Source organism: Sus scrofa, chromosome 3 (genome assembly GCF_054392235.1).
Source record: "Sus scrofa isolate SSC_HxYL_T2T_F1_AM1 chromosome 3, Sscrofa_HxYL_maternal_Yorkshire_Landrace_v2.0, whole genome shotgun sequence".
Lineage (NCBI taxonomy): Eukaryota > Metazoa > Chordata > Mammalia > Artiodactyla > Suidae > Sus > Sus scrofa.
The window spans coordinates 125769324-125781586 of NC_139385.1; the positions used below are offsets into that span (position 1 = coordinate 125769324).

The following is a 12263-nucleotide window of genomic DNA, read 5'->3' on the forward strand; positions in this document are numbered from 1 at the left end:
TCTTAATCAAAACAGAAGCAGGGGTTCACCTCGTGGCTCAAATCCAACCAATATCCATGGGTTTGATCCCTGGCCCCACTCAGTCAGTTAAGGATCCAGCATTGCCATGAGCTGTGGTGTAGGTTGCAGATGCAGCTCAGATCTGGCGTGGCTGTGGTGTAGGCCAGCAGCTGCAGCTCCAATTCAGCCCCTAGCCCGGGAGCTTCCATATTGCTGCAGATGAGGCCCTAAAAAGCAAAAACAAAAACAAAACCCTGCAGAGGCAGCGGCACTGGATTAACTGCTTCCCAGCTGTGTGACCTCAGCACCTTACTGAACCTCCCTGAACCTTTGCTTCCCCACTGATAAAAGAAGGCTGTCTCGTCTGCCTCCGAGGTGCTTTACAAACAGTGAGGTGGAGCCCAAATGCACAGGGCCAACAGTGTCATAAACCTGTCCCCCTGCTCCCCCTGAAGGGGCCACTGGGGCGGTGTCTACAAGGCCTTTCGGGTGAGAGCCTGGCATCTGCCTCAGCAGCTCCCGTGGGAGGCGGGGCACACACTGTGCAGGTCGCTCAGGATGCAGTCCAGCCCATGTCCTAAGTGACACCTGAAGCCACCTGGACTCAGGCTGCAGGGTTGGGAGAGAGCTTGGGAGGCAATGCTGACCAGGAGGCAGGGGGCCAGGGCATGTTGGGGGGAAGAGAAAAAACAGCCAGTAGGTCTTCCCTGGCCCCTAAGGGAGCCCACGTGGGGGAAGCTGGTGCTGCAGCTCGGGGCCAGCCCACGGTTCCCTGGGTCCTGGACCACCTGGCTGCGGAGCAGGTACTTGCCCCTGCCCCCCCTCCCCAGCAGAAGAGCAAGGCAGTGAGGGCTTCTGGGGACCTGGCACAGCCATGGCCTTGGGAGCGGATTGACCAGGGAGCTTTAAAGCAGCCGAGTGTGTGTCATTCAGCTAAGCCTGGCAAGGGGAGGGAGCTTGGCTCAGATTCTGGCAGGTGGAACAGAAGGGGAGGTGCTGGGAAGTGAAAGAGGAAAACCTGGCTGCAGATCTGTGCAAACATTGCACATAGAGCACTGGACCGGGAGGGGCAAGGGACCTCCAGGGATGTCCTCACCGTCCCCCTGCCTAAGGCTATGAAATCATCTCCAACGTGCGCCCCCAAGGCCTTTCTGTCCTTTTCTTCCACTTGCTCCTGCATCAGCCTCCTGGCTGTACCTTACCCAGACCAGATACCACCTGCCCTCAGCATCTCTCTCAACCCCCAGCCCTTCTTTATTCAATGACAAACACATTATACCTACTGAGCACCTACCAAATAGATGACTTATTTCGACAAAGTATGCTAGAGAGGAAGCCACACATAAGTCCACTAAACATGGCGCATGTCTCTGCTCGAGAATCTCCAGGGGTTCCATTTCTCATGGGACAGGACCTGGCTTCTCACCACGGGGTCTCTCCTGCCTCTGCACTGGTGCTCAGAGTCCACGTCTTTTGTCAAAGAAATCATCTCATTGCTTCCTGAACACCCCAAGCAAGTCTGTCCCGCTGCCTTGTAAGCAGTGACCCATACTGGCTCTCCCTTTTGAACCATTTGAAAAATTAAAGTGAATACTAAGAAGTAAGACAAGGAATTCCCGCTGTGGCCTAACGAGTTAAGAATCGGATATAGTGTCCGTGAGGATGCGGGTTCTATCCCTGGCTTCGCTCACTGGGTTAAGGATCCAGCATTGCCACAAACTGCAGCATAGGTCACAGATGTGACTTGGATCCGTGATGGCGTAGGCTGGCAACTGGCAACTGTGGCTCTGATTTGACCCCAGCCTGGGAACTTCCATATGCTGAGGGTGCGACCCTAAAGAGACAAAAATTAAAAAAAAAAAAAAGACGGGTGATGGGCCCACCCATCCCAGGCTTGGGTCTGCACACCTGACCTTGAGAATCACCGGTCTGTGAAAGGTTTGTTACCAGTCTGTACAGAACTTGAGAATAAGCATCAGAAATGTTTATATCAATTTGAGACGGTCGCCACAACCACAGGCGTGATTTTGTATTTTACAGAAGTATCACTTTCTGGTGGATTGGGAATTTAAAAAACCCAAACCAAAGTCTGGCTTTTCAAGCAAGTAGTTGGGAAGGTTGGTGGAGAGAGCTTGTCTCTTCCGCCAGGTCCGCCACTTGGTACCACCCCACGTCAGGCTGTCCACCTGCTCCGAGAAGGGAAGGGCTTAGAGAGGGGCAGCGATTTACTGCCTTCAGAGGCTTTCTGCGCTGTGACCTCATTTGACCCTGACAACAAACCTGTGGGGGTAGATGGGGGCTGCTGTCATCACTGCCCCCACATTCAGATGAAGAGACTGAGGTTCAGAGAGGAGGGGCTGGACTTTGACTCCCCACGCCCGGACTGCACAGCCCCCTGTACCCCTTCCTCCTCGCCATCCAGCCATGGCCTCTGGAGTATCCACGGTTCCCTTTAAGCTAATATATGGACGCAGGGCTCTTTGAAAAAAGTGTGTAGGCCTGCTCCAAAAAGCATCCAGAGACCATAGAACCGAGCAGGGCGATTGACCCAAATGCCAGGGAGCCTGTGGGGCCGTGGGAAAGGCTGCGGCCGGCTGAGGGGGGAGAGGTGGGCCTCGCGAAACCGGGCCGCAGCGCTGGTCGGTGGCGCTGGCCGCACAGCCAGGATGCTCGCAGCTGGAGCGGCAACAGGAAACAGGAAGCCGCCCCGGGGCTGGGCGGGGCCTAGGAGGGGAGCTGGCACCTGGGCTCGGGGCCTGCGCGCTGGCCAGTGCCCGGGAGCGGAGGAGGGGGCAGCGGCGTGCGGGGCTGGCCTCCGCTGGCCGGAGAGTGGGGGCCTGCGCGTGGGTGCGAGCGTCAGGCTGGGCGGAAGAGGCATCTTCCTGTTCCCCAGCTCCGAGGCCGCTGCAGCGTAACGAGGGAGGGTGTCTGAAGCCGGCTCCTGCCTGGTCACAGGCCCGGGCAGCCCTGCGACCGCCTCTGTTGCTCGTGCTGCTTACAGCTAGGGCTCTAGCAGGGCCCGTTTGTAACCTCGCCCACCAGACCCTGGGGGGAAGCGGTCCTTTGGGGCTCCCTGCCCTGTTTACTAGGTATATGGACTTATTCATTGAAGATTTATGCTCATCAACTTCCTCCAGGGTTATTTTTTGCTCAGTGGGAGCACTCTGAGGTCACCTCTTGCTAAGAATAACCCAGAAAGGGGGGAGGGGAGGGGGTGCTGGGAGCAGGCGCCGAGCTCAGCCAGACCGGCCCAAAGCCAGAGTTACTCCTCGTTAGAGGCTGAACCTCCAACACAACGCTCGGAGTGAGCGAGTTCAGGAGGGCAGAACCGCTCCAACTCGGAGCAGAAGACCTGGGCTGTGAGCTCTGAAGCCCGGGGACCACTCCTCGGCAGCCTCAATCAGCTGGGTACCGTTTACCTCAGCTGTTGGGAGTTACCCAGTAGTATTGGCTCATTGGCCCACCTAATAGGACCTTTTGATGCTTAAGACAGAGCTCAGGGGCCGTTTTGGTGTCCAGGTTAGAAGGGCCCCGTCGCTAACCCCCGGAACCTCGACTCAGTGACTTGGTGTCTCCTTGTTTTTATGCACCGAACTTCCTGGAAGGGTCTCTCCCGTTCCTGGGCCCCAGCCCCTCAGGGGGCTTCCTGCCTGTGAGTCTGCTGTCAGCACCTGCTGCCCGCTCCCCTGCCTTCTCGTGCTTTAGAAGGTGTGTGGAAAACAGGGCTGTCGTTCACCTCACAGGGTTAGAGACGTTTCTTGTAACTGTGCCCAGCAGCCTCGTCTGCTCATTCCCCAAGCTGTTCAGTCAAATCAGTGCTCGCCGTGGCATCCAGCACCCAAGAGCCCGGCCTGCAGTCTGGACAAGAGCCAAAGACTTGTTGAGGGGCGGGGCTGGGCTTGAGCCTTGGGGCTCGTATTTGGAGGAGGAAAGCAGGAGGTTTTCCTACCTGGGACCTTCCGGAGCATCGGGGTGCGGGGCGGTGGGCCCCAGCCCCAGACTGTGAGCCGACTGGCTCGGCTGAGCAGATGAGGGTTTTCTTTAAGGATGCCTTCTTCTTGGTTGGTTGCACACGGCCTGAGGGTTTATAGTTTATCCTCTCAAAAGCATGCTGTTTGTCTGGAAGGTTTCTGGAAGTGGTGGGAGTCACGTTGGGGAAGCTCACTCTGGCGTCCGTGAGCAGGACAGGTTGAGGATCCGAGGATACAGGGAGTCAGGGTGGGGCGGTGGCCAGAAAACGCCCCTAGGGCCCGCTGTGGACAGCTGTGGCGGGACAGAGCTGGCGGGGCCTGCACCGCAGGGCTGTGGACCAGGGAGAGGAAGGAAGACGCGCAGGCCCCCAGGGACAGCAGCAGTGTTTTCATCAGAAAGCAAAGCTTCTGGAAGGAGCAGGTTTGCCAGGGGCCCTTGGGGAGGCTGCTCTTACTGGGGGAGCATCTGAGTGAAATATCAGAATCTGCATCCCGTTTTTCCCCCGAATCCCTGTTTGTTTTCATCCCTCCGTGGCCCCCGCCCCAGAGCCACACGTCCCAGGCCACCTCCAGCGAGAGGCGTTCGTTCCCTCGGGTCCCGGCCCCCGTGGGCTTCCTAGGATGCCCAGGGGCTGCTTCAGAGCCCGGGCTGCACCTGCATCACCCCTGCTGCTCGCACCTGGGCCGAGGTGTTGACCTTGCTCTTCTTTCATCATCCTCACCTGGAGGGTTTGGCGCGTTTGGCTTCTGCCACCTCAAGGAGGGCATAAGGGAGCTGGGAAGGCTCCAGAGAAGGGCAGCTGAATGGATCGGGGGAGGCAAGGCTGCCGAGTGAGGACAGGCTGGAGAGATGAGGGCTCTCAGGCTGGAGAGACCATGGCCCAGCCGCGAGGTCGACGTGCTTAAAGCTCTGAAGTCGCGTTGCAGGGTGGGGCAGGATGAGCACGCCCCGGCGGGGGTGGGCGGGGGTGGGGGACACCCATCAGAAACTTTAGAAAGACACATGAAGCGCAGAAAAGAAAGCCTCATTTTCCATGGTGGGTTCCCTTCTCACCAAACCTGTCACCCTAGGCCTGGATGGTAGAGGCCGAAAAGAGACGTAACTTCAGAAGAGGTTTACTTAAATGCGTCGTGGATCTTCGCTACATAATGGCCTTTTCAAGGGAGCCTCCAGCTCACCCTGAAATCCTTTGAGGTTGACTTCAAAGCGCACAGCCAGGCCCTCTTCCAGGTGGACAGGTGTCCCTGTTGGAAGCAGAACCTGGTGTGTGTGTGTGTTGGGGGGTGCCACCCACCAGGCGTGTTCGTTCTTGCATCCATTTGCCATGGCCAGTAGGGCCCCGGATGAGTGACCTCTAATTCTCCCTGAAGTTCGATCCTCCATCTGGAGAGAGAGAGAGAGACACACACACACACACACACACACACACACGAGATCTCTGGGGAGGAGGGTGGGAAGGCAGGTCCCTGCCTCAGTGGTGGAGGGAAATGGTGGGACCTAGGAGTTGTACCCAAGCTGGGGTCAGACTTTCCAGAGTTGGCCCTTCTGTCCCTTGCCCCCCCCGTGGCCCTTTTAGCCACTCCACCAGGGAAAAGAAATTGGAAGGTCCAGGTTCTGTCCCAAGTCTTGGGGCCTGACTCCACTTGGCCCTGGAAGGCTGAGCAGGGAGGCGTGGGGGCCCCTCTCGGGCCTGGGACCTCTCTGGCTCTGCCGGGCTCAAGGCCACTTCCGGCCCTCCGATCAGAGGGCTGCCGGGGCAGGGGCCGCAGGAAGGCCTGGAGCGGAGGAGACCAGGGAGTCCAGGCCCCCTGCCAAGGCTTAGGGGACAGGGCTGCCCTGCTTTATGTGGACGGTTGGGCTGTTTCCTGAAACTAGAGTCAACCTGGGAAAATCCAGGGCCTGACGGGGAGCAGCTGGGCCCGCAGGAGCCGGGGGGCTGGAGTGGACGTGGGTGTGGGGGAGCGGGGAGCATGTGCGAGTTTTTGTTGACATTGCTCTGGGGCATCTGAGCACATCCCTGTCCTGGGGCCGGTGAGTGGATGTCCTTGGTGCTCTGCTTGTGTGTCTGTGCATGTGATTGTGTGTCTGTGTGTCTTTAATCATGAGGCTCTAGCTGGCCGGCCGCCAGGGTTCCCGCCTGGCACAGAGCTGAGTGCTGCCAAGGGCCTTAAGGGTGCAATGGCCGTAAGGGGGCAGAGGGGCCGGAAGGCTGGGGAGGGCGAGGTGAGGCCGCCTCCACGTCTACCTGCCTCTGGGCCTCCCTCCCCAGAGCTGCCCTGGGGTCTAGGCGCCAAGGCCCTTTGAAGTGGCAGCTCCTGGCTCAGGCGGAGAGGGTGTGTCAGGGGCCCAGAGCCAGGCCAGGACTGGTGGGAGGGGCAGGGTCCCCAGGTCCCCTTTCCACACTTGGGCCCAGGTAAGCCTGTGCAGGGCTGAGCTGGGCCCTGGGCCCTGGGCCCTTTCTCCCTGTACCATTGCCCTCATCTCTTACTTGCTGGGTTTTTATTTTGTATGTGTAAATATCATAACTATTAAAAAGGCCTCAAAAATCACTTCCCCATTTGGAGCCTCAGCCCTCTGCCCCTCCTTGGGAAACAGTCCCCCCTTCCTGAGGGAGGGGGGCTTCTGGAGCCTGGTCAGAAAGGGGAAAGGGGATGGTGGAAGGGGGTGGTGGTGCTGAGGCCTTGGCTTTGGCCTGGGCAGGTTCACTGCAGAAGGTTCCTTCTTGCTTTGCCTCTGGCTTTTCGTCGTGGTGGCTGCTGCCAAGGAAACAGCCGGCAGCCTTTCCCTGGCCCTGCTTAGACACATCAAAGCCTCCTTTTCCTCCCTGGAACCCTTGGGATTTGAGGTTGGGCTTTTCCCGAGACTCAGCCCAGAGGGGGAGCCAGCTTTCAAATGCCTCTCCTGTACCTGGGTCATTCTGGAAGCTTTTCCACTTAGAAGGTATGTGACCTGAGGCAAACCTTGGAGACTTTTTCCTTGGCAAAGTGAGAGGAACATGACCCATCAGGATAATTGTATAATTACGTTTATTAATTGGATAAGCGGATCGATGCTCGGTCCTGTGCTTAGTGCTGAGGAGCAGTCGGGGGTGGTTGGAAGGAAGAGAAATAAAAAGATAAATAAGGCAAAGTTCATAGACTAGGTGGGAGACACAGAGTAAACAAATAATTAGGGACCACGTGAGGCGTGCTCTAATGAGATGGGGTGTGAAAGCCCTTTGAAAACAAGGGGGGGGGTGCGGTGGGCTGGTGGGGGTGCGTCAACACTGGAGTGGCCTTCACCCGTCTCCTTCAGGGCCAGGCTGGGACCAGCCACCTGCCAACTCCCCAGGGCCTTTGTGGCAGGGGCGCGGGTGATGGGGCCAAAGCTGAGGGCTTCCAGGACCGGGGCCTGGCACAGATACCTTCCAAGGATGTGTGTGTGTGAAAGAGACAGACAGACAGACTTGAAAATGTTCCTTAGAAGACAGAAAATAGAGGCGTTCTCTTGTGGTGCAGTGGGTTAAGGATTTGCTTAAGGCTTAGGTCGCTGCTGTGGTGCAGGTTCAGTTCCTGGCCCGGGAACTCCCATGTGCTGGAGGCACGGCCAAGGGAAAAAAAAAAAAAAAAAAGACAGTAGAATAGTGGTCACCAGGGGTGGTGGGGAGAGTGAATGGGGGTTTTTATTTAATGGGTACAGAGTTTCAGTTTGGGATGATGAAGAAGTTTTGAAGATGGATAGTGGTAATGGGTGTACAGCCATGTGAATGTACGTACTGTCACTACCTTGTCCATTTGAAAATGGTTCAGGTGGTAGATTTTATGTGCATTTTACCACAATTTAAAAAATTAAAAAAAAAAAAAAAAAAGATCCTGGAGCTCCTGTCTTGGCTCAGCAGAAACAAATCTGACTAGTAGTATCCATGAGGACTCAGGTTCGATCCCTGGCCTCGCTCAGTGGGTTAAGGGTCCAGTGTTGTTGTGAGCTGTGGTGCAGGTCGAAGACATGGCTCAGATCTGGCATTGCTGTGGCTGTGGTGAAGGCCAGCAGCTGCTGCTCCAATTCAACCCCTAGCCTTGGAACCTCCATATGCCTTGTGTGCAGCCCTAAAAAGCCAAAAAAAGTACTACTAATACATAAAAAACGGTCCTTAGGAAAAGCCCCTCGTCAGTGCCCCTGTCCTCAGCCCAGGGCTGCTCAGCAGCAGCACCATTGGCATTTGGGCTGCGTGAGTCTTTGTTGTGGGCGCCGTCCTGTATCGTGTGAGGTATTCAGCAGCATCCTGGGCTCCTACCCACTAGAAGCCAGCAGTCTGTCTCCCCCACAATGTGGTGACCAAAAGTGTCTCAGACATCTTGCCAAATGTTGGGGGGCAAAATGGCCCCCAGTTGGGAGCCACCGCCTTCACTGCTTGGATAACTGAAGAGGAGATGAACCACAGAGAGTGGGAGGCGTTCTCCTGGGTGGAGGGGTCTTGCCTGGAAGGAAGGCACAGGTCCCCAAACTCTGAGGGACCCCAGGAGGTGGCAGGCAGGGTTTGAAGACCCAGCATGAGGCATACTGGGCGGAGGTGGGCACACAGTGGGTGAGGGGTCAAGCTTTACTCAAATCTGTCGGGCCCACCCACCCAAGGGAGCAGTGAGGCGGTTCAAGGCTGCCCTTCCCACTCTGTCCCCACTCCCGCCCTCCCCTCACCCCTGCAGGTGAGCAGCAAAGGAAGTGGATGGGTAACCTCCAGCTGCTGGCGTGCCTTCTAAAAGGGCCGGGGGCTTCTGTGGCTGCCTCTCCCCGCCATGGAGGAAAAAAAAAAAAAAAAAATGGGTGTCTTAGGGTGTGCCCTGTCTCCTTTCAAGGCAACTGTAAAGAATAAAAGCAAACAAAACCAGAGTTTGTAACAGTTACATGTGACATGCAACAAAATTGAAACTCCCCCAGGCGTGTGATTGGGACGCTCTCACTGGTAACTAGGCCTTTGGCATAAAAGAGTCAATTATGAATATGGAGCACTGCCACGTGCCTACGCGGACCCAGTAAGGCAAAGCCCCTCTTCCAGGAGGTGACAAGCTGGTGGTGACAGGGGTGTGGGGAGGAGGGCACAGGCCTGCCTGGGGAGGGGCCCCCAGGTGTGGACCACAACTGTTCTCACCTGAGCTGCCCCAGCTCCTCCCTGGAGACCGAGTCACTTCAGTCCATTTGCCTGTGGATCCCCAGCCACTCCTAGCTGGGGTGGGGTGGGGGTTCTTGATGGGTAAGATGGACCACGGGTTGACGGTGCCAGAGTTGCCATCGTGGCTCAGCGGGTTGAGAACCCAACACAGTGTCCGCGAGGATGCAGGTTCACTCTCTGGCCTCATGCAGTGGGTTAAGGATCCGACATCGCAGGCATCAGGTGTAGGTCGCAGATGTGGCTCGGATCCGGCATTGCCGGGGCTGTGGTGTAGCTCTGATTTGACCCCTAGCCTGGAAACTAGTCCATATGCTGCGGGCGCGGCCCCCCCGCCCCCCCGAAAAAGGGTTGACCGAGGCTAGTCAGAGCTCCCCTAAGCCCAGAGCTCTGGTTGACTCAGACTCGTGCAGGACCTGAGAGGATGGGCAGCGGGGGCGGCCTGGTCAGGAAGAGAGGAGGGTGCGGAATGGGGAGATCGGGGCGGAGTTCAGGCCGGGAGCGAAGCCTGGGGCTGGAGCTGGCAGATTGCTCACCGCCCCGCATCCGCCCGCCTCTGGAAGGATGGCGTGTCTCACGCTGCTGCGGCCAGGGGTCCCCGGGGCAGGCCGGGGGGGGGGGCCTGCCTGGTCAGGGTGGCTCAGGCCTTGGAGCAGGTCCTCCCGGGTCTCGGTGCCGGGGAGCTGGCAGTCAACAGGAAGTGAGTCCCGGGGTGAGAAGGGGCCGTGTGGGCCCCGGCAGGAAGTGAGTGACAGCAGAGTTGTCTGAGCAGCTTTGTGGGGCCCCCACCTGGGGTGTCTGTGGGGAAGCAAGTGGCTAGAGAAAAGGAGGACACGGCCGTGGTAAGAGACCGGCGCTGACCTTCGCCTCTCAGCCCGAGTCGGCCAGCGGGAGCCCCAGGCCCACCTCCCTGGAAGTGCCAAGGCTGGGGCTCTGGGGCTCCTGGCACAGCTGGCCCTGAGGGTGGCAGTGGGGGCCCAGGCGTGCCCCGTTCTCCGGCTGCCTGGGCCATCCGACTCTCACACGGGAGCCCTGAGGATTGACAGGATGCCCACGGGATGGGCATCCCGGGCCAGGGAGCCTGCCGGCTTGAGCAGGGGGCCGGGCAGGACCTGCCGCGTCCTGGATGGAGCATGTAGGTCGTCCGCCGAGGAGGGAGACGGGCCCTGCTGGCTCCGCGGGCCATCCCGTGTTTGGCCTTCTGGCTCTGCTGGCTGCAGCCCCGGGTCCCGAGCCTGGCGGAGGACTTCACCCTTCCGCCAGAGGCCTCCTCTTCCTCTCGCAGTGGCCCCCCCACCCCCGGCGCTGGGGAGCTCACTCGTTTGCAGCTTTCCGTGGGAGGTTTTCTTCCTGGAAGTGGGCCTGCCCCGAGCCGCCCCACGTGGCCCCAGAAAGCGGCTTGGCCAGGCGAGGCCTCCGGAGTTCCCTCTGCTCACCCTCAGGCTGCTCTGGGTAGGGCGCCTCCTCCAAGGAGGACTCTGGTTTCTCTTTTCATTGCGTTTTCCCCCCAAGCCCTCATCCCCGTTTGCTGCCTCGGGGTTTGCTCACATAAGCGGTGGGCTCAGCGTTGAGGTCCTAGATCCTTGGAGCAGAAGCAGCCTCGGAGGCTGTTGGAGGGCCTCGCCGGCCGTGCGTGCGGGCAGGGTCTGGGGAAACCAGCGCCCTCTCAGGCGTGGGGAGGCGCTTCGGGGCTGCAGCTCTCTGGAGGGAATTCGGCAGGATCTCCTCCCAGGGAGCCGCGCAGGCCCTCTCTCCTCGCCAGTCCGCTGCTGGGACTCCGGCCCCCAGACATCCACAGGGGCGCGAAGCTGTACGCGCAAGGGGTTGGCTGCCGCAGAAAGCAAATCGGCCCAAAGGCCCACCATTAGGAGAGCGTCTGAATAAATTAGGGAGCATCCACTCAATAGAATGTCCAGCAGCTAAGACACAGAAGGAGCCAGAGCCGTACACACTGGTGTGGAGAGATGCCCGCTGCACTTGCTGTGTGAAAGAGCAAGTTACAGCACAGATGAATATGACCCCCCTTAGGAAAAAAAAGCCTGGATCTAGATGTGTGTGTGTGAAGACATACGTGTAATCCTGTAACTTACCCCTGATTGTAGATGCTTAGAGAAAAAGTCTAGATAAGATACTTGCCAAACTTAGTAATGGTTCCCTGTGGGGAGTGATTTCGGAGGTAGAGATTGAAGGAGGAGCTTTAGTTCCCATTGTGGCTCAGCAGTAACCCAACTAGTATCCCTGAGGACATGGGTTCAATCCCTGGCCTCGTTCAGGGGGTTAAGGATCTGGCGTTGCTGTGAGCTGTGGTGTAGGTCACAGATGCTGCTCGGATCTCTCTCTCTCTTTTTTTTTTTTTTTTTTTTTTTTTTGCTTTTTAGGGCTTCACCCGAGGCATATGGAGGTTCCCAGGCTAGGGGGTTGAATTGGAGCTACAGCTGCCAGCCAGCCCAGGCCACAGGCACAGCAACGCAGGATCCAAGCCGTGTCTGTGACCTACACCACAGCTCACGGCAATGACAGATCCTTAACCCACTGAGCGAGGCCAGGGATTGAACCCGGGCAACCTCATGGTTTTTAGTCAGATTTGTTTCAGCTGCGCCACAGTAGGAACTCCTCAGATCGTGTTTTGCTGTGGCTGTGGTGTAGGGCAGCAGCCACAGCTTCAATTTAACCCCTAGCCTGGGAACTTCTGTATGCCATAGGTGCAGCCCTAAAAAAGAAAAGAAAAGGAAAGAAAAGAAAAGTAACATGAGCTTTAGCCTTTTAACACAACTCATTTTTATGGTTTGAATTTTTATAATATGTATCTGACTTTTATAAATAGGAAAAAAAAAAAAAAACTTAAAAAGAAGGAAGCGCTTCATTGGTCTAGCCCAGCCATCTCACCTTGCAGGTGGGGAAGCTGAGGCGCCATCTGGAGCCTTTGGGCAGGCGGTCTGCAGGGAGTCGGTGAGAAGAGTGCTGGGGCTCATTTGGTGCCCGCAGGTGTGGCAGAGTGCCAAGCACAGGGGACTCTTGCCGCTTCTGCCCCCAGCAGATCCCCTCATTTATTCTGAGATGTCCTGGCCTACCTGCCCCCAGATGGCCAAGGACCAAGTGTTTGCCAGGCGCTGTCCTTACAGAGTGTGGGACCTCGAGTAAATCACAA

The 12263-nt window shown here is 57.6% G+C and overlaps 1 protein-coding gene across 13 annotated transcripts in view; it reads left to right on the forward strand.

Annotated features, from left to right (window-relative positions):
• The window catches only part of DNMT3A (DNA methyltransferase 3 alpha), a 107251-nt gene that overhangs the window by 42981 nt on the left and 52007 nt on the right, over positions 1-12263 (forward strand).